Raw genomic sequence first — 20,607 nt, forward strand, 5'->3', positions numbered from 1 at the left:
CACAGAGTTGCTCACACTGCTTCATGAACAGGGGCGGGGGGGGGGGGGGGGGGGGGGGGGGAACTAGTCTGTAGGGAGTGGTTATAGGGTTAAGCCTCGGACTGACCTGCTGACAAAGCTACAAACAAGTTTAATTAGAGGGCATAATTACGGTAAACTTGATCTTGTGGGTGCTCCCTAGCTCTTTCCTGGGTAGCTAACAGGCTGTGGGAAGGGCAGCAAGTGCTGCCAAAATAAGTGAAACTAACAAGAACATTGTAAATTACCTTGTTTACCCCTGACTACAAATAAGGCATCAGCTTTGATCAGCTTTGCAGTCTGGATCTGTTCTGTGACCTCAGCCAGGCACAGAAGATCCACCTAGACCCAGCTTATTCTGTCTTTTCTTCATCCTTCAGCAGCCCTCCCCCAGGCTCGCCGAACCATTGGCTATGCTAGTGCGGCACACTATTATTCATATAAGACAAGTCATTCTGGGTTCCTGTTAGAGTAATCAAACCGATATCCTAAATAATAGAATTCCTTAAGAATGCAGCAGGGGTTATTTGTTTCAAACTATGTCACAAATAAAAAAGAAATCTGTCTATGTGTCTTAAGTTGGATTTCCCACAGACCCCAAGATGAAGATCCATGTCAAAGTGGGTCTCTCTCTCTCTCTCTCTCTCTCTCTCTCTCTCTCTCTCTCTCTCTCTCTCTCTCTCTGTGTGTGTGTGTGTGTGTGTGTGTGTGTGTGTGTGTGTGTTAGGCATTCACTCTCTAATTCCTCAACCAGGAAAAATTAGTGTGTATTTGGGGGGAGGGATGTGAAGAGCTCAAGCAAGGATGTGATATATGATAAAGCCCCATGAAGGAAGGCTATTTATCAGGGGAGTTCCAGGGACAGTATGGCTCATGATTACAAGTGAGAGAGCTGGAGAATTTACACAACCACCCACCATTTGCCAACTAAGGGATTCACCCCAGAAGAGCACAAACTACACCTAAAAAACAAACAACAATGACACACAAAAAAAAGTGGGACTACATCAAACTAACAGGCTTCTGCATAGCAAAAGAAACTATTAACAAAGTGAAAAAACAACTGATAGAATGGGAAAAGTAATTCAAACCATATTCTGATAAAGGGTTAATATATAAAGAACTCATACAACTCAATAGCAAAATAATAATAAAAATAAGCAAAATATCTGAATAAACATTTTTCCAAAGAAGATAAACAAATGGCCAATAGGTACACGAAAATAAGACTATCATCACTAGTCATTAGGGAAACTCAAATTAAAACCACAATGAGATATTGCCACACACCTGTTAGAATGGCCATTATTGAAAAGACTACTGGCATGGATGTGAAGTAAAGGGAACTCTTGTGCTGTGTTTGTGGGATTGCAAATTGATACAGCCACTATGGAAAACACTATGGAGGATCATCAAAAAAATAAAAATAGAACTACCATATGATCCAGCAATTCCATTTCTGGGAATATATCCAAAGGAAATGAAAACACTAACTTAAAAAGATATCTTCACCATCACATTCATGGCATTATTTACAATAGCCAAGACAAGGAAACAGCCTAACTGTCCATTGATGAATGAATAGATAAGAAGTCATAACACACACACGCGCACACACACGCACACACACACATTATTCAGCCATAAAAATAAAGAAACTCTATCATTTGCAACACAAATCTTGAAGGCAATATGCTAAGTGAAATAAGTGAGACAGAAAAAAGACAAATATCATATGACCTCATTTATATGTGAATCTAAAAACAAAACAAAAACCCCACTAAGCTCATAAAAAAGAGATCAGATTTGTGGTTAGTAAGGATGAGCCCTGGAACTCACAGACAAGTTCATAAACATTAAGTTCTTCCCTGAGCAGTTCTTAACTCGTCCTTCTCTGCAGTCTCCCTGGTACTTCCTGACTTCTTAGCTTTCCTCTTTTAAGCCTTCTGGCCAGAAATTTGGGACTGTAGTTATCCCACTCTGCCCACACTCTCATGATTGGGTTTGGATTCAGGCCAAGTGGTGGGAAGAGGTGAAAACAATCAATAGGATTGACTCACCATTCTACAGGATTGTCTGGGACTCTGGGACTGGGGTTTGAGAGATCAGAGAAGAGAGATTAAATCTAGGAAAAGTTTCTCTCTCTCTTTCTCCCCCTCCCTCCCTCCCTCCCTCTCCCTCTCTCTCTCTCTCTCTCTCTCTCTCTCTGTGTGTGTGTGTGTGTGTGTGTGTGTGTGTGTGTGTGTTGGAGTTCATTTTCTAATTCCTTAAGCCAGAAGGACTGAGGGATTCTCCTGAAGCCTCTCCGTGTCACAGTGCTCACCTCTGAGTTTCTGGCTGCATGAAGTTACACTGGGAGATATTACAGGAAAAAAAGGTCAAGCCCCTGCCAGGTTGATGGTACTTTGGCTTCTGGTGTTCTCCCCCAATCTGCCTGCTAATAACTTTTCAAAGCCCTCAAATACCTCCTCCTGGTACTCTGTCCAGGTTTTACAGTCATATGCCATGCAAGTGATGGGCGTTGTGCTTACTCCCTCCTACCCAGAACTTGAAAACCAGGTTTAGGAATTTATGCTAGGAGAACCGTCAAAGCTGTGTGCCGAAATGTGAATTCAAGGATTTGCATCACAGCAGTATTTGTGACAGTTATGTATATCCTGTGTTATTCTTTGGAAGCCACAAAATATGGCTGTTTTAACTTAAATCTGGCAGATTTAAGCATAAAAATACACTTTTAAAGAGATATTTGATGGCTTCAAAAATGCCAAAGAGGATGAGAAACTAGCCTAAGGTTAGGTGACCTAAAAAATGCTCCAGGTCAAGCCACCAATGTTTATCTCAAAGCAACACTGTCAAGCTGTGGGCACAGAACTGCACTGGACTCTGATCACCAGAACATTTATCTTTCTGCCTCTGCCACTATCACCAAAGACAACTCTCTGCTCCTCCCACTGGTCTGAGCTATTGTGTCTATTACATTCCACAAGGCACTGAGCTTTGTGCTTTTTACTTTCTTTTTACTAAATGTAAGATATTAACTTTAAGCACTAAATGATGTACCAAAGATGATAAAGGCAGTACAATTTTAGAGGAGAGGGACACCACTGAGAACAGGAGTTGTAGGAGAGAAGGTTTGTAGAGTGGGGCTGGGGGAGCAGAGCTGGGTCTTGAAGTGAGATCTCAGTTGGAGGTGGTACAAGTCAGCCACTGCTGAACAACTGAGGCAGCAAACCATCCCAGACAGTGCTTCTCATTCATGGACTTGGCACCAGCTGGGGAAGTTCTGCTTCTGTCTTAATTTTGTTTGCCCTTTCCAGTTTCTGTGAAGTCCTATGGCTTACATCCTCCTATTTCTCACAGCCTTCAACCTCGCCACATAAGTCAACCCGTTTGCACTGTATCAGCCTGGCTTCACCAGTTCACACAGGAATCTACTCATATCAAGTATTCTATGATTTAACTGCACTTCTCACAGGATCTGAAGGATCATGTGAAAGGGTCAGATCTTGGAACGCCCAGCCTTCAGCCACCTTGCTGGCTATTCCTTCCTTCTTTCTTCCATTCATCTCCACTTTCCCCTTCTCTGAGTCCTAACTATCCCATAAATCCCTTCTTTTTCCTTCACAGGCCATTCTGTTCTCTCCCAGGCCCTTTAGGGTCTCACTTGCTTTCTAAAATCTTAAAGTACTTCTTTCAAACACATCCAAGGCTCACCCCAAGAGAACATTTGGTAAATAATATATTCTCTCAAAGCAACTGCAGTTAGGTCTCTTTCTTCTTATCCCTCCAGTCAGTTATTCTTATTCAAGTTATTATTATTTAAGGATAACTAGACATGCAACAAGCAAATGATCTGTGGAAGATTTAACCTACTTGAAAGGGAAGAAATTCTATGTGGCTACCTGTGTGTTATCCCTTGAAGAGGCTTATAAAAGTACAGCCCCAGTAGCCAGGATGCTCTGAGGAGAACCCCATTGGGGAGAACAATGGCTAAAAATAGTACTTGACCTTGGGTATCTGAAAGGAAAATGATGAAAAGTGTTGACCAAAGAGTTTAAAGTGTCTTTGAAGAAAAAAGAAAAGCATACCCACTTTTTAAAACTTCATGGGAGTCACTTTCTGCACTTTCTGGAAAAGAAAAACCATTGGTCAAGGCTTCCAGGCCTGACTTTCAAAACAGGCAAGGGGCAGCACTCCAGAAACCAAGTAGGTGGTGGAGGCAACAAGGCAGAAAAGGAGAATTATAGATGCCCCAAAACATTGGCAACACCTCAAAGTATATGGTCAGATCAGGAGGCAGAGCCTACACTGTGGGATCAAAACAGAAAAGGGTTGCTTCCACTGTCAGCAAAGAGGTAGACATCAGATGGGCTGCAGGTTCTGGGATGAATGACATTCATGGAAACTGAACGTTCCCACAAGGGGATGAGGGAGAGACAACCTGATTCTAACCTTTTATGCAAGTGTGTTCACCAGTGTTAACACTCTGGTCACCTTGCAATGGAGATTCTTCTTCAGTGAGAGGCAATGGAAGAGAGATTTCTCCTTGACTCTCACACTCCCCACCTCCTCTCTTGTGATCTTTCCTTTCTCATGTCTAGCTAAGGATTCCTTGTGTGCTAGAAACTATGAAGAGCTCAGAAACTATCCAGACAGTTTAGAGCCTAGTAAAGGAAACTGGCTAATAAAACCTGTGTCAACTGTGTCCCTAGAGATGAGAAAGAAGAATTTGGTTCACATTTAGTGGAGGCTTCATGTAATAAGTGGTACCAATAAACAGACTGATCTTTTCCTATGTAATTTTTAACATTTGGCATAAATGTCCACTCTGCTCTACTATCTGAACCCAAGTCTGCTCTATAGTGGACTTGAGTTCAGATAGACCACAAATTCACAGAACATAGTGGGCCCCACTCAACACCAAGTTTACTTGGCTTTATTAAAAGATAGAGGGCATGCAATAAACTGGCATGCAAAGCAATGGCACAGCAGAGGTTCTATGACTCCCAGGTAAGGTGAACATGGGACATGTGTACACACAAGAGATAAGACTGAGTGCAGACAACTTCAGCTCAAAAGCCATCTGAGCCCCTTCGGCTTTATGTCATCTGGCCAAGTATAAGAATACCCCCTTACTCTTCAGGGCAGCTGCATCTCATCAATGTCAATTACTCAATAACCGATTTTGACAATGTACATGTACAGATGAAGCACCTGTACATAATCCCCACCCAGGTTCTACTTATTCAATAGCATATCATGACAACCATTATTAATGTTGCAAAAGGAAAAGAACAGGAGTCAAATCCTCAGATATCCCTGATGCTAGAGGAAGGACCACAAAACCAGCTGTAACCCCTTCCTTTCAGTTCACCTCCTGATTCCCATTAAAACCTTTTTTATGCATAGCTGAGGCATTTTCTTAGTACAGCAACTTCTACAATATTTGTTGTACAAAAAAAAATATTAAGATATAGACAATCACCAAAACCTGTATTCCTCAATGAGGCTTTTGAAGTCTCTCTATAAAACAAATTAACAAAACTCTGTCCCAATCACAAGTTTTCTGATATTTATTCCTTTACCAATTGCTACATTTCTCCCTCCTCCCTCCATTGTTTGCCCTTTTTATAGGTGCTGATAGAAGCATTCAACCCCTAGTGTCCTCTAGCAAATTCCTATGAGAATTACATCAATTGAGGGGTCTTAAGTCAACTTCCCAAGATCATCTTCTACAGTGGTTTGGTTTTCACTGAGCTCTTTATGTGAAGCTAAGAATCTTTTTAATTATACTCTGTAACTATGGCAGAGATCAAAGTAATGTGTAAGACATACATTAGTTAATATTATGGTATCATTTTTCCCAACTTTTCAAGGAAAAACACCCTTTTTCTCATATACCACTTATTTCCTTAACCCAGGTGGTCACTAGAGGCTGCTCTAAACTCTGAGTCCAATCTGGTTTGGGGCTTGGCCATTTTCCAGCCACAAGGAAATGATTTTTCACAAACTCGGACTTCCAGGTTTCACTGTACAGCACCACCAATCTGACTCGAAGGGATTCAATAGGTATGGACACCATATCACACATATTCATCCTCTTGGAAACCATTCTGACTCCATAAATGCTGTTGTATAGCTTTTATCCACAGTATCTGGCACTGTCAAAAGGCAAAGCACATTCTAAGATACTATATGAGCAGCAAGATGCAGATCCTCTTACTGGTGTACCCTTAACACGATGCCATCCTGGCTCACAACCATATAACACGTCCGCTGCCAGGCACAATAAGACAACATGTTCAACCCAGTTCAAAGACAGGATATATCCCAAAGCTAAAAAAGAACCAATATCATAAATATAACCCAAATATACAAACAAAGTAAAGCAACCACCCAATCCAGCCTGCTGTTCTTTGGTTTGGTCATCGGGGCCATATGTACCAAGTGATGTCATTTTCCAAAATCAACCAAGTATAATTCTAAAATATATCATGTATTCTGGCTTAGATCCAAATCTAGAGGTTTCTTCTAGTGTCTGCCATGCTTTGGCACCACAAATATCTAAGAGTGTCTTGCTTAAATATGGGAAAATATAACATTATCCTTCCCCAGCATCATTCTCTGTTTGTGTGTTCCAATTTCCCCCTTTGTCCATTCATTGCCTGTCCCAAATTAGATAATGAATCTGAATCCCTAGATTCAGCCATACTGCCCACCCATAGGACAGACAGCAAGATGATTTGCCCTAACTTTCCCTTTCATTCATTCCCAGGAAGGAGGAGGAGGAAGAAAAGGAAAGCAAAGGATGAGCTACCTATTCAAGCAGGCAGCTGGGCAGCCTTTGGAGTCAGTCCTGGCTTATTAGACGAAGTCACTATCCAGCACTTGCTGCCTTTAGAACAAAGCACAAATTCCAAGAATTTGAAATAGTTTCCTGAGCAACTGCCTCTTGTCTCCATGGTCTTGGCCCAAGTGATTCCCAAGAATTAAACTAATTGGGTCCTGCATTTCAGCCCGGTGAACTGATTATCTTTAGCTGGTCATATGTGCTACTGGAATTACCTGACTGCTACTACTGAAAAGGAGGCCATCATAATACTGTCAGTTTAAAAAACTGATTTTTAAGGGCAATCAAATCCAAATCTTCTCTGATCCAGTTGTGAGCAGGTACTGGAAACTTCATGTACCCCCATGGGAAGACTGTGAAATCATGCTACATTCTTTCCCTAAGAAAACTGTGCCTGACTTCTCTCCAGTATTCATATAGGAAAGCAAGCATTAGCTAATTTCAGCCTGTTGGACTTCCCAAACAGTTTCCACCGTGTCTGGTTTGGTGAGAAGCCATGATAGCCAATATTTAGTCTCTGGGAGCTGCCTGTTTTACCCATAGGTCAAAGACAACCATTAGAAGAGCTGAGCGATTATCACTCCTGCTTCTTTTACTTATTTTCTTGAAGCTGAAATTCCTTAGTGCCTTTCCATGAGGCATTGTTGTTTAATGTTCTGTTTAAAGTGTATATGATGAGGAGGGGAAAATATAGTATATGCTTGCCAGGCATGCTCAGTAGCAGTGTATCTACAATAGTAAGTGGACAAGCACATTTGATTTCCCCTGAGGTAGGGTTTCTTCCCAAGCACACTGGAATGGAGAGTGCCAAAGATCTGAGATTTTACCCTACTTGCAAGCTAACAAATTAATCTGCTACAGTTTCATGGTGGAAGATACAAGACTCTTGGATCAAGGGACCTTATTACCCATGGAACAAGAAACATAAGCTACATGTTTGCATAATCCCTTTGCACAAAATGGAGGCTGATGCCAAGGTGGGAAAGTCCCAAGGTGGGAAAGGCATTAGTATGTCTAAGAGCAGAAAGTTTACAAGTGTGTCTGGAGCCTAGTCAACAGGAGGAGAATTCGAATGAAGAGACTGGTCTGTGGATCCTGGTAAGTTCTGAATTTTATTCTTGAAGATACGGAGCTGTGCAACTCTTTGAAGTAGGAAATACTTTATAATGTGATTTATGCCTGAAGGAGACCATACTGGCCGCAATGTGGAGAAAAGGTAGAAGAACGTTAAGAGTGAAAAGTTTAGTTCAAATGAGAGATGAAGACAGTTTGATTGGAAGATAATAGGAAGATGGAAAGATGTAAGTAGATTCAAGACAATATGGAGCTCAAACAAAACGTCTGGTATATGGATTGGTGGAGATAAAGAACAAATTGAAGGTAATGTCTAGATTCTTGGCGTGAAGGAAAAACAAATATAGAAGAGGAAGGTAGAAAGGAAATGAGGTTTGGCAACCAGAGGGACATCATAAGAGCTCTTTATGAATAAGAGTGACTTGAATGTTGAAGGGTTACTATTTGGCCTAACTGAAGGCATGGGACTAGACAAGATGACACAGTGAATGAGCATAGAGAAAATATCAGACCAATACTACAGCTGTGGGGAAAGATCTACCTACAATAGTGAGCATCATGAGAATAGTAGCCCAAAATCCATTAATAGGAGACTGGTTAAATAAAATCATATCATTAATTGAAATTGTGTTCTATTTCGTATTTGCTTACATGGGAGATGTTCATGGTTCTAAGAGAAAGGAGTTATATAGTGTTAGCCCACTTTTATTTATTAAACAAACACAACTCTGTATATGTACATAAAAATAAGAGTAAAAGAAACAAACACAAAAATATTAATGGTGGTTATGAGGGGCTAGATAATAAAGTCTTTTGTCTTCATTTTCTAAGTCTTTTTCAATGAACATGTATCATCTGGATAATAGAACAACTATAAAAAATAATCTGATTCCTTATAGCTCATCTTTGGAACTAAATCCTGCTTCTAGAAACTCATGTGTGGGCATTAAACCAGCCTCAGTGGATCAGGAGAGTCAAATCTTCCTTATTTCTGTAGCCAGCCATTCTCAGCCTTGGCTGCACATTAGAATTGGCTGGCAGAAGATGATTTGACTTTGGATGGTGGGCACACAGTGCAATATACAGACCTTGTATCATAAAAATGTACACTTGAAACCTATTTGATCCTATTAACAAATGTCACTCCAATGCATTTAATTTAAAAAACAAAATGAAAATGAAAAAAAGAATCAGCTGGGGAATTTACATTTCTATGGCATGGCCCTACCCCTAGAAATTCTGACTTAGTCTGGAAAGTGGCCCAGGCACAACTATTTTGGGGCCTCAGGTGACTGATGGCCAGATAGGGATGGGAACCCTTGGTAAGCTCTGGATTGTTCTCCAATTCACAGGCTGTAAATATTTAGAGAGGAGAATAGGGTAGAAAGGAAGCTAAAGAAGGAAGAATTGTGTGAGAAAGGAAACCTAAGAATGAAGGATGAAAGAGAAATTAATCAGGACGCAAAATGCAAAGAGGAAATGCACGAGAACTCCTCCCACCTCAAAACAGCTTTTATTTCACACCAGGCACTAGTTAGCTGCAAAAACTCTGATCCCGGCACAGAAGCTGATAATCAGAGGCTGTTCTGGAGTTGCTGGAGCAGGTGTTTCCTTTCGAACGAGGGAGGGCCAGAACTGTAAATCTCATTTTGGAAGTTTCACGGCCTGGGGATATTATTCTGTGTCGCTGTCACTCTCTCTGCCATCTGGACTGCATCTTGGCTCCCATTTCGGGGGCAGCCCTCCATCCCTCTTGCAGCCCATGGTGTTCATTCCCGCACAGTGTGTGAATGGAGAGAGAGAGCCTTTGGCAAGGCAGCCCTGGGGTCTCCTTCCCTCAAAAGATTCACCAAGTGGTCCTTGCCCTGCTGGCTTCCTCTTTAATTGGCCCACAGTGGGGGGCAATTGAGATTAAATGGCCACTTGCTGGGTGGCTGTGCAACGGTAGGCATTCGTGGCCCTATTAGGAGCATTTGTTGTATTGAGGACTGAATAAAGCAACTGCTGTGGTTTGTGGGGTGTTCCTTGAAGCTGTATCAAAGCAGGCTCTTAATTTTGCAAAACTGCCTCCAAAGTCAAAACAGCTCTGTACTGGAGTCATTCTAGACAAAGGGGTGTAACAGCAGAAACCAGAAGGCAGGGAAAGAGCAGGGATTGTGAATCAAGAAAATGGGTTATTGTGTAATTGCCAGCTTGCTTGGACTAGCCAGCAAGGAAGGGACAGGGAAACAGCCCCTTGACTCCCAGAGGCTCCACATTCCTCTAACAAGGCTGGGCAGCCTATGGGGCCACTGTCGTCCCAAGAGAGTGCAGAAGTTCTGTGTTTTGGATGGGAAGGCCCAGAGCGGAGCACTGCTAACTATGACCCTGGGCAAGTTGCTGAACTTCCTGTGGTCTCAGGTCATAAGCTCTGCAAGAGAGTGATAAGAAAACATAGAAAATTAAAGGTGTGTTTACATCTTCTCCTGGGAGTGTTCTCAAAGGTGAGCTTCCAGAGTCCTGTTTACCTCATTTAGATTGAGCCAACGCAAGTGCCAATCCCTTGGCAACCCCAGAGTCTGACAACTTCCTGTCATCTCCAGTCACACCTGGGCTTCCTATGAGGTCTCTGGCCCCATCTCCTACTGCCTTTCTCCACTTTGTCCCCCATACACACACACTTGCACTTTCTTCCTTAAATGAGGCCTATATTGGAGAGTAAACTAAATTCATAGAAAGAATACGTATTTCCATTTAATAAGGATCTCTTTAGCCTCTTTTGCAAATGAATTATAAAAGTACATACAATAATCCCCCTTTATTCACTTTTTCACTTTCCATGGTTTCAATTACCCCAAGTCAACCATGGTCCAAAAATATCAAGTGAAAAGCTCCAGAAATAAACAATTCATAGGTTTTAAAATGCATACCACTGTAAGTAATGTGATGAAATCTCATACCATCCTGCTCCATCCTGCCCTCAACTTGGATCAGCCATTTGTCCAGTGTGTCCATGCTGCAGTGTGTCCTCCCCTTTAGTCACTTAATAGCCACCACGATTATCAGATTGACTACCACAGTACTGCTCCCTCTTAATCTCTCAATCTCTCCCTGCCTCTCCCTTTCTCACTCCCTTTCCCTCTCTCCCCCTTTCTCCCACTCAATCTCTCCTTTTCTCTCCTTCTCCCTCCCTCCCTCTCAATTTCTCTCCTCTCTCCTCTCTCCTCTCTCCTTTCTCCCTGGCAGCATCAAGCCAAAGCCCCACAGGCTGGGCAGCACAGGAACTTGCATTGGGTGATTTAAGGTAAAGACTAATTTTTAAGAGCAGCAAATCTTTGCAAGACACTTCTCTTTTCTCCCACACATTTTTTACACAGAAGGGGGAACATTTGCTGTTTTTTATTGCCTAGAGACTTCGCATCTGCCCCCTTATCGTTTGGGAACTGAGTATTATGGCATTTGCTGATCTTCCAAGTAGCCATTAATCACTTAGCACCACACTGAGGCCAATAACAAGCCAGAAGTGATTATAACCAGAGTACTAAAGGGTTAACCCAATACTTCATCTCCCAGTGTGCCTGGTATTTGTTCTCCATGGTCTATGAAGCCACTGGGTGCAAACTGGAGACACTAGAACCCAGAAGAGAAGCTGGAGAAGCGGGGCTGGAATGCAATCCTCTCTGCAGAGACTTCCGGTACCTGTTTTTACCCATCGGCACCCTTCTGTCTTGGGAGACATCCCACAGGAGGGTGCTCCCGGAACAGCACCAGTGACTTCCCTGAAGCATGGGTTGTAGGTAGCTCCACCACTGCTCACTATTCCACTAGAAGAGTTTATGATCTTGAACAGATTCACTTTGGATCCTGAGACATAAAGGACTTCTCTAAATTAGCACAGGCTTTCTCTCAAGAAGGTGCCTTGACATCACCTTCACTCAATAAGCCTTCATTTTAACCTTGAGACAAGGCATCCATTCACAGAGGGGTGGGTTTGATTTTAAACTCTCTTTTCTGGAAGCTGGAAAGCAGACAAGTACTAAATGTGAGCTTGTGGTATCTGGGGAAGGGCAACTGAATTGAGTGTCCTCTGTCAAGTGTTAAGAAAAGGTCAAAATGAATAGCCAGTGGCCTTTATCCTGGGTGTTTGGATGGGCTGAGTTGGACTGATGGCCATAGCAGAGCCTCTGTGCTGCCTTCGGTCTCTCTTTGCATCCACTGACATGCAGGGGCTACATGTCAGCAGTCGTGAGGCAACAGACAGTCCATTTCCTTTAGTTCCCTGGTGTGACCTCTGCTGTCAACAGTTTGTTTTCTACCTGTAGGAAGAGGAGGAGGTCTGGGCAGATAAAGGAGTGTAGAGATAGCAACTAGGGCAGGGACTAGGGGTGTCAGGGAGACAGCTGCTCCCTGAAAGGTTCTGAGCACCTGTGGGGAGAAATGTAAGTAAGGGCCAATGTGAGTAGTTCATGAGAAGCTTAATGGCACCCAGGACACAGGCAGAGCTGCTCAGGGCCCAGAGGACAGAGTGGGACACAGCTGTTGGAGAAGGTCATTCTCAGCAGAGCTGAGCACGGCTCTAGTCCCTCGAGGAAGGGGAATTCCTGAAACCATTTGCATCCCTAACTCCATCTGTTCCCTTGGAATCCAATCTGTGGTTGAACACATCGGCCTTGTCAAAACCTGCTCCACTCAAAATTAGAATCATTGCAAAAAATCTGAGAAACGTTCATTTCTGTCCTGTGCTTGAAGACAAGTAGAAAGGTTTCGTGTCACCAGAGCAAGTGTAGGATTGTGAGGCAACAGACAGTCCATTTCCTTCAGTTCCCTGGTGTGAGGTCTGCAAACTGGATCTTTAACATTACCATGTCCACTTCAGAGAGTGGGAGGTGGCTGGGTTAGCAAGCTGTCTTATTACTCTAAGTAGGAACATGTCAGGGATGTGTCCAGAGGGGTCTCCCTAGTCAGACCACACACCTGGAAAAATGTTTTGGGGAGCCTCCTATATATATTCCTTCCAAGGCCTCCTGACATTTAAAGATGCTTTTTTTTTTTTTTTTTTTTTTTTTGACAGGCAGTGGTTTCTAAACTTATTCTAAAGACAAAGTTATGAGCCCCAGTGTACAGAATGGGTGAAAGTGAACTTTTGATTAAATGAGGGGATATGGCATCTGGAGACTCACCAAACCTAGCTGGATATCTCTGAATGTAGCCAAATGGATCCCTTTCACTTTGCTGCCCAGGCTGCTGCCTGTTCTGTTTTGGTGGAATGATAGCTAATTACAGGGGCTCTATAGCTCTGCTAGGGTCCCCCTAAGCACCATGGGAGTTGCCAGCATGGAACTCTACTCTGATGATGGTGGCATGGTAGTGGTTTAAGTGGCTGCACCATTCAGGGTCTGGAAAAGTGATTGTGCACAATGGCACGTGTGTCTTTCTGGGGACCAGTTCTATAACGTTATTTTGGGCATTTTTCCTGACTGTGCAGCCTCCAAATCTGTCTTTTTTATATTTCCTTGCAAATTACTTTCTTTTCTGATTGCTATTCAGAGTCAATACTTGCAAACAAAATCCTGAGTTCAACACCTCCAAAAGATAGACAAAAAAAGAAAATATACCCCACAAAAAGGCTCAAATGGCTCAATTCCCAGTAAGAGGTATGCAGGAGGTAGTCAATCGATTCTCATCATGATGTTCCTATCTCTCCCTCTCCCTTTCTCTCTAAAATCAATTAAAAAAATTTTTAAATAAAGAAGCCAGCCATAGAAAGACAAATACCACATGACTTCACTTATATGTGGAATCTAAAGAACAAAATAAACAAACAAACAAAATTGAAATAGACTCAGTCACAGAGAGAGAACTGATTGCCAGAGGGGAGTAGGTGAAAAGATGAAGGGATTAAGAAGTATAAATTTGTAGTTACAAAATAGTCATGAGGATATAAAATATAGCATAGGGAATATAGTCAATAATATCGTGATAATTATGTATGGTGCAGATGGATACTAAAAATATTGGAAGGAAGACTTTGTAAAGTATATAATATCAAAGTCCTCACAAACAAGACTCCGGGCCCAGATGGTTTCATTAGCATGTTCTAGCAATCATTCAAGGAAAAAACACCAGTCTTACACAAACTCTTTCAGAAAGAAGAGGAGCAGGAAACACTTCCCAACTTATTTTATGGCCAGCATTTCCCGAATACCAACACTAGAGAAAGACAATGTAAGAAAAGAATACTGCAGACCAATTTCTCTCATAAAAAAAAATCCTTAACAAAATATTAATAAGTCAATACATTGTGAACAAATGAGGTCTATGCCCAGAATGCAAAGTTGGTATAAGATTTGAAAAATAATCAATAAAATTTCCCATATCTATTTATATAATAGAGGAATATGCAAAGTAGATGGCACGCTGTAATGTCACGACTAAACAGCAGGGAGCTGAGGCTGCATGGTGCCTGGCCAGGGCGAGGAACCTCAGGCCGTGCCCCCTCTGCACGGGGCTAAACAGGGACCTCAGACTGCACCCTCTGCCCTGGTGCTGGGCTGGGGGACCTGAGGCTGTGCCCCCTGCTCGGAGGGGCTTGACAGGTGTGGGGCTGGGTCTCACCCAATGGGGTGGGGCCGTCCAGGTCTGGATCTCCTGCATTTTCAAAGCGCATGCAGTGGTGAGTGGAGACTTGACTCTAGGTCCCACAGCGCACCCCAGACTCTGACAGGACGAAGATTTTCATATATATTTTACTAATTTTCTTTCATCTCTGACAGAAAGCACTTTGATACTTAGATGCAAAAGTAGCATAAGGCACAATAACGCTTTTCTGCATGTTTCAAAGGAAATTTTGCAGGAAATATTAATCTGATAACCCAAGTGCTATTAAATGGGAGCCTCAAAAAAAAGAACATTAGCATTGAGACTGTCTTCCATTTACCCAAAAACTCTGCTAGAGATATGTATAGAAACTGCAGAGTCCTGAACTCAGATCACATGCAATGATTCGTACTTGGCCTCCAGTTCTCTTCTAGAAACAAACAGTCAAGACTGTAGGACATTTTTATCAGGCAAATGTGAGAAGGAAGAAGATCCAACCAATTAATAACCCAATTGTTTTAAATTCCTATGTAGTGTAGAAGAGATATGGTTTAGCCTTTTAGTATGTGAATTATATGTGACTTTAGATTAGACTCTTTCAACTAGAGACTCATCTCAGCATCTAACTGCTAGACGGGGTACAATAAAACTACATTTAAGGCCCCATGGAAATAGCAGTAGCCATTAAAATTGTACTACTACTTAAAGAAAAACTCATAATTGAATGAGACCGCTTTGGTCTCACTACAGTACTCATGTGTATGTAGTTTGGGAAGCGCCAGCTACTAGTGATATAAAATACACTTTGATTGTTTGCCTACAGTTGAGGAGGTTCTGAAAGTTACTGATAACAGCAGGGAATACCCAAGCAGATTTCTTTTAAGAGGACAAAGTATATAATAGAGGAAAAGGTGAAGAGTCATAATATCCTTGTCTAATTTCAATTTCAGAAATAAAAGGATTCAACACACGCTCGCAGGCTCAGCACTATTGTGTATCTTAAGACTTCAATGCATTGGAATCTCTGCACCATAAGAACTTTGTAAAGATGTGAAGATAAAGTGACTTACCATTACTGTGGAACTGTCTCAGCTTGCTGCAGATGTAGTCATCACACTTGTCACACCCAGTGAAGATGTCCTGCAGATAAAAACCCAGAATTATGCCAGGGGACAAAGGCAGGCAGGACGTACCACATTTAACCAAATTGTAAAACATTCACTTTCAATTGTTCTGAGGTAAGGAGCTAGGGATGGGAGCAGGAGGTTAGGATAGGTCCCCAGCTCACTCCTGGATCTCTTCTTTCAAACATTAGGTACATTTTTACACTCCAGGGCAAACATGTGCATTCCTTGGCAGCAAGCATCCTGGTATAAAATAGCCTTTGGCACACCACCATCTAGTGGCAATCAGGAAGAACCCAAAAAGTTCAATTTTTTTTTTTTTCCTTTAAACTCACTGGAGGGGGGATTTATGCACCTAGGAACCTGTTTTCTTTGCATTCTTGGTCCTCTCTAAAGAGGGACCACTTCATTGGAATTTAATAATGGCAGAGCAGACTGCCCTCATTTGAATGATCATGCTGCCTTCCATTATCTCAGGTGAGGATAACAGTAACTATCCCTAAGTTTGTTGTGAGAATAAAAATGTCTCACCCAAGCTTGTGACCATGCCTGTGCAGGGGAAGCACTCAAATATCTTTGCCAACAACCAGTGGTATATAGCCAATGAAATTCCTACACTTAAAAACTCAACTCACCACTCATTATGCTAAACCCGGCCATCCAAGCTTGTCAGCTGCCCTCAACAACCACCCACAAATGTAGGCAGCAAAGCAGTGGGCAGAGGCAGTGCTTCCACTGAGCAAGGGCAAGAAGTCCGTGAAGAAAAAGCTCCCATTCTTTCCCCTTTAAGACCAGCAACCCTAACAGTATACCTTTTGAGTAAAAAGAAAGGACATAAATGGAAATTTTGGTTTCTATATATTTTAATGCTATGATAACAACTCAACATTCCCCCATAATTGGTTTTAGAAATATAATATTAAATATAGACAAACATATAAATATATTATTTAGAAAAACAAAGGGCTGCCATGAAAAGAATGCGACTCTGGGTGATTTAAACCTCTCTGAGCCTTAACTAAGACACTTCAGACCAGGTTGTAAAGAAAACGTATCTAGACTAACATAGTCCTGGCAGAAAATAGGTGCTAAACAAAGAGTTCCCTTCCACAAATTGCTTCAGATAGTCTTATTACTCCTGTATTCAGAATAGCCTTCAGACATCTAGAAACAAATACTCCCAAAATCAATCTAGTGTAAAAGGAAGGGTGGGGGCCATTAGCAGTTCTATGTTACAGAAAATTAGATGGAGAAAAAACATACATCTCACACATAGTGGTTGCCATCTTCATATATGCATAATTCATAAGGTTATAATTAAAAGGTGACGGAGGTAGATTGCAGCTCCCCACGGAGGTGCCACTCAAAGTTCTAGCTTTAAGTGTGCCAACTGGCTCTTGGGGACCAATGCCAGGAGTGTAGTCAAATGCTTTCTGCCAAAAAACAAATATAATCAACATGGAAGGGCAGAATGAGCTGGGCTCCTGAACCAACACAGTCTTTGGGATCATGAAGGAGTCTTTCAGGGGGTTCTGAACCTGCGCCAAGTGAAGACAAGAGAGGTAGGTGGAGCCACAGCTGGAGAGTGGCCAGAAGGAAATGACTATCTCTGAAAGAGGAGAGATAGTGTGGAGAAATAAACCAGCCTCATAAGCCAACCCAATACTAGAGAAGAAGTATAATACAAGGACATCCCTAGGTTTGAAGTCAATGGTGTTCTCTCACTGAAAATTGCCTTTAGAACAGCAATGACCTGCCATGGAAGGAAAAGAGGAATAGCCAGTGAGGTTCTGATGTGTAGATGGAGCTGTCAGACAGGACTTAAGACTAGGCACTGTATCATTCTGGTATGGGTTCGTTGGCAGAGCCAGAGCTGACAAACCAGACCAGGTGCCCAAAGAAGCACTACCTTTTATTTAGCAACTAAATTCATGAATATTAAAAGGAAATTAATTAGATGAAATATTTTAATATTGCTATTAGCCCTTTCTTTGAAATAGAAGCGACAAAGATGAAAGAAAATTAGTAAAATGTGTATGAAAATCTCCCTCCTGTCATAATCTGGGGCGAGCAGTGGGACCCAGAGTCAAGTCCCCACCCACCCAAGCACACCTCAAAATCCCACGAGACCCAGACCCAGCTGGCCCTACCCCCGTCAAGCTCCGCAGGGCAGGGTGCCGCCTCAGGTCCCCCGGCAAGCCCCACCGGGAGAGGGGCAACAGCATCAGGTCCCCTGGCCCTGGCACCAGGGCACAGGGCATGACAACCATTTGCATATTAGCTCTTTATTATATAGAATGCTTATTTGATAGGACTCATTCCTGGCTTGAATCCAGATACATTACAGCCTTGAAATGGAATCAAGACCTAGCACCTGAACTGAGTTGAAAACAAAAACCTGGGAGTTTACTATCAGCTAAAATAGCAACCATCTGGCCCCTTCATAGCCACGACCAAAATTAAAATGACTGGGCGGTGTTGCTATGGTGATTTAGTTACTACCACTGTAGACAGGCCTGTTCCCTTGGGTAGAGTGACAAGATCCCATGAGCCCCATATAATACTACACTTTACCTGTGTATTCTAATCATTATAATTCAATTTTAAACTTCTGTTTCTAACCAAAGCCTCAAGAACCATGAAGTATACTAACAGTCCAAACTCCTTTCAAATGCCATTATCCTGGACAGGCAGCACGCCTTGTGCCCTTCTAGGGATGATTCTAAAGTTAGATGCCGAGTTCCCCCTTAGGGCTTAAAAACAAAGCTAAAATTCAACCTCTTAGTAATTTTTAACTTAGGACTTAAAGTTTCAACCTCTTAGTAATTTTAGAAAAGCATAAAGCTAAAACACAAAAGAAAAGCTTGGTACGCTTGGAACCAAAAGTTACTTCACTGAGGAAACCGCAATTTACCAAAGACCTGAGAGGCTTCTCAAACACCCCATGGAAACAACAGCTGACCTAGGAATCTTCTCTTCCCCCACATAACGACATAAGTAAGGTGACCAGACGTCCGCTTTTGGCGGGACAGTCCCGATTTTTAACAATTTGTCCCACATCCCGCGGCGTTTGAAAAATCTTTCCAAAAAATGGGGATTTTTTTTAAAACGCCTCAGGACACGGGACAAATTGTTACAAATCGGGACTGCCCCGCCAAAAGCGGGACGTCTGGTCACCTTAGACATAAGACACCATGGTTCTTCAGAGCAAAGATGAGGCAGCGGCTGGAGACCATATCCTCCAGAGCAGATTAACTGCCCAGGGGAATGCATTTCTATGGCGCCAGGGAGACACACAGCTGACCTTGGCTCTTTCCAGGTCCCTCCATGCTGTAGGAACTCAGATTTTTCCACAAACGCTCTGTTTATCCCGGCCTTACCTTCCAGACGTCATAAAGCTCTGGTCACAGCTACTGGAACAGCAGATTTCAAAAAGGACTCCAGGCACAGGCTGGATTCCTCCACCACCCTTGAAGGCAGAGACTGCTGATTCAGAGAGCTTTTATAACCTCTGACTAGATTGATCAGGAAAACCTGAGGAGGAGGGCAATCCACAATTCTACTCAGCTGCTTCACATGAGAGAGTCTTCACCTGAGCAGACCGAAGCTCTATCCACTGAGCCAAATTGGTTTCGGCAAGTTGTCAGCATTTTAAACCTGTAATCTCATCTGATATTGAAATTTCATTTATGTATCCGGAAAGGAAACCAGTTTTCAAGAAACTAAGGGGCAAGAGTATAAGTAGGGAGACTCTGAGGCATCTGGCAGGTAAAAAGAAGAAAAGTATGGGAGAGTTTGGCAAGTGGGGCTGTTGAGATCATCAGTATAAGGGTCAGCCTTGGACAAACAGAAGAAGGTTCGTTCTCTGGGTCAGGAGAAAAGGAGAAATTAAATATGCAAATAGACTGTAGCCAGATAATATATAAAAATAGAGCTCTGACCGACAACCTGCAGCAACTTGTCCAGGAAACTAACCCACTTATCCTATTTAATAAAGAGAGAATATGCTAATTAGCCATCACCCCATCACAAAGATGGCTGCACCCAGCTGAGCCAAGTTCCCTTAAGGAGCTTTAATAAGCAATCAGCAGGGACCTGAGGTTATGCCTTCCCTTGACCCTGTGGAGCTTGACAGGGAACCTCAGGCCAAACCTCCTGCATTGGCACCAGGCTGGGGGACCTCAGGCCATGATCCCTGCCCGTCAGGGCTTGACTGGGACCTCAAGGTGCACTTCCCGTCCTGGTGCTGGGCTAGGGGACCTCAGGCTGCTCCCCTACCCCAGTGCCAGGCTGGAGGACCTCAGGTGGGGTTTGACAGGGGACTTCAGGCCATGCCTCCCACCCCAGCACCAGGCCAGAGGACCTGAGGTTGCACTCCCCTGCCTGGCGGGGCTTGACAGGGGACTTCAGATCATGCCCCCCACCCAGCAGGGCTTGACAGGAGATCTCAGGCCGTGTCCCCCACCTGGCAGAGATTGACGGGGCAGAGATTGACAAGGGACCTCAAGGAATGCCCCTCACCCCATCTGGGAGACCTCAGGACAAACCCCCTCCTCCCTCCCCCTCCTGGCACTGGGCCAGGGGACCTAAGGCTATGCCCCCTACCCAGTGGAGCTCGACAGGGTGGGACTGGCCGGGTCTGGATCTAGCCCAGTGGGGGAGTGGAGGGAGACCAGCAGGGTCTGGGTCTCACGAGATTTTGAGGCACATGTGGGTAGGCGGGGACTTGACTCTGGGTCCCCCTTTTATTTTTTTTAATATATTTTATTGATTTTTTACAGAGAGGAAGGGAGAGAGATAGAGAGTTAGAAACATCTATGAGAGAGTCATCGACCAGCTGCCTCTTGCACGCCTCCTACTGGGGATGTGCCCGCAACCAAGGTACATGCCCTTGATCGGAATCGAACCCGGGACCTTTCAGTCCGCAGGCCAACACTCTATCCACTGAGCCAAACCGGTTTCGGC

This window comes from Pipistrellus hanaki, assembly GCF_964339955.1.
Source record: "Pipistrellus hanaki genome assembly, chromosome: 13".
Classification (NCBI taxonomy): domain Eukaryota; kingdom Metazoa; phylum Chordata; class Mammalia; order Chiroptera; family Vespertilionidae; genus Pipistrellus; species Pipistrellus hanaki.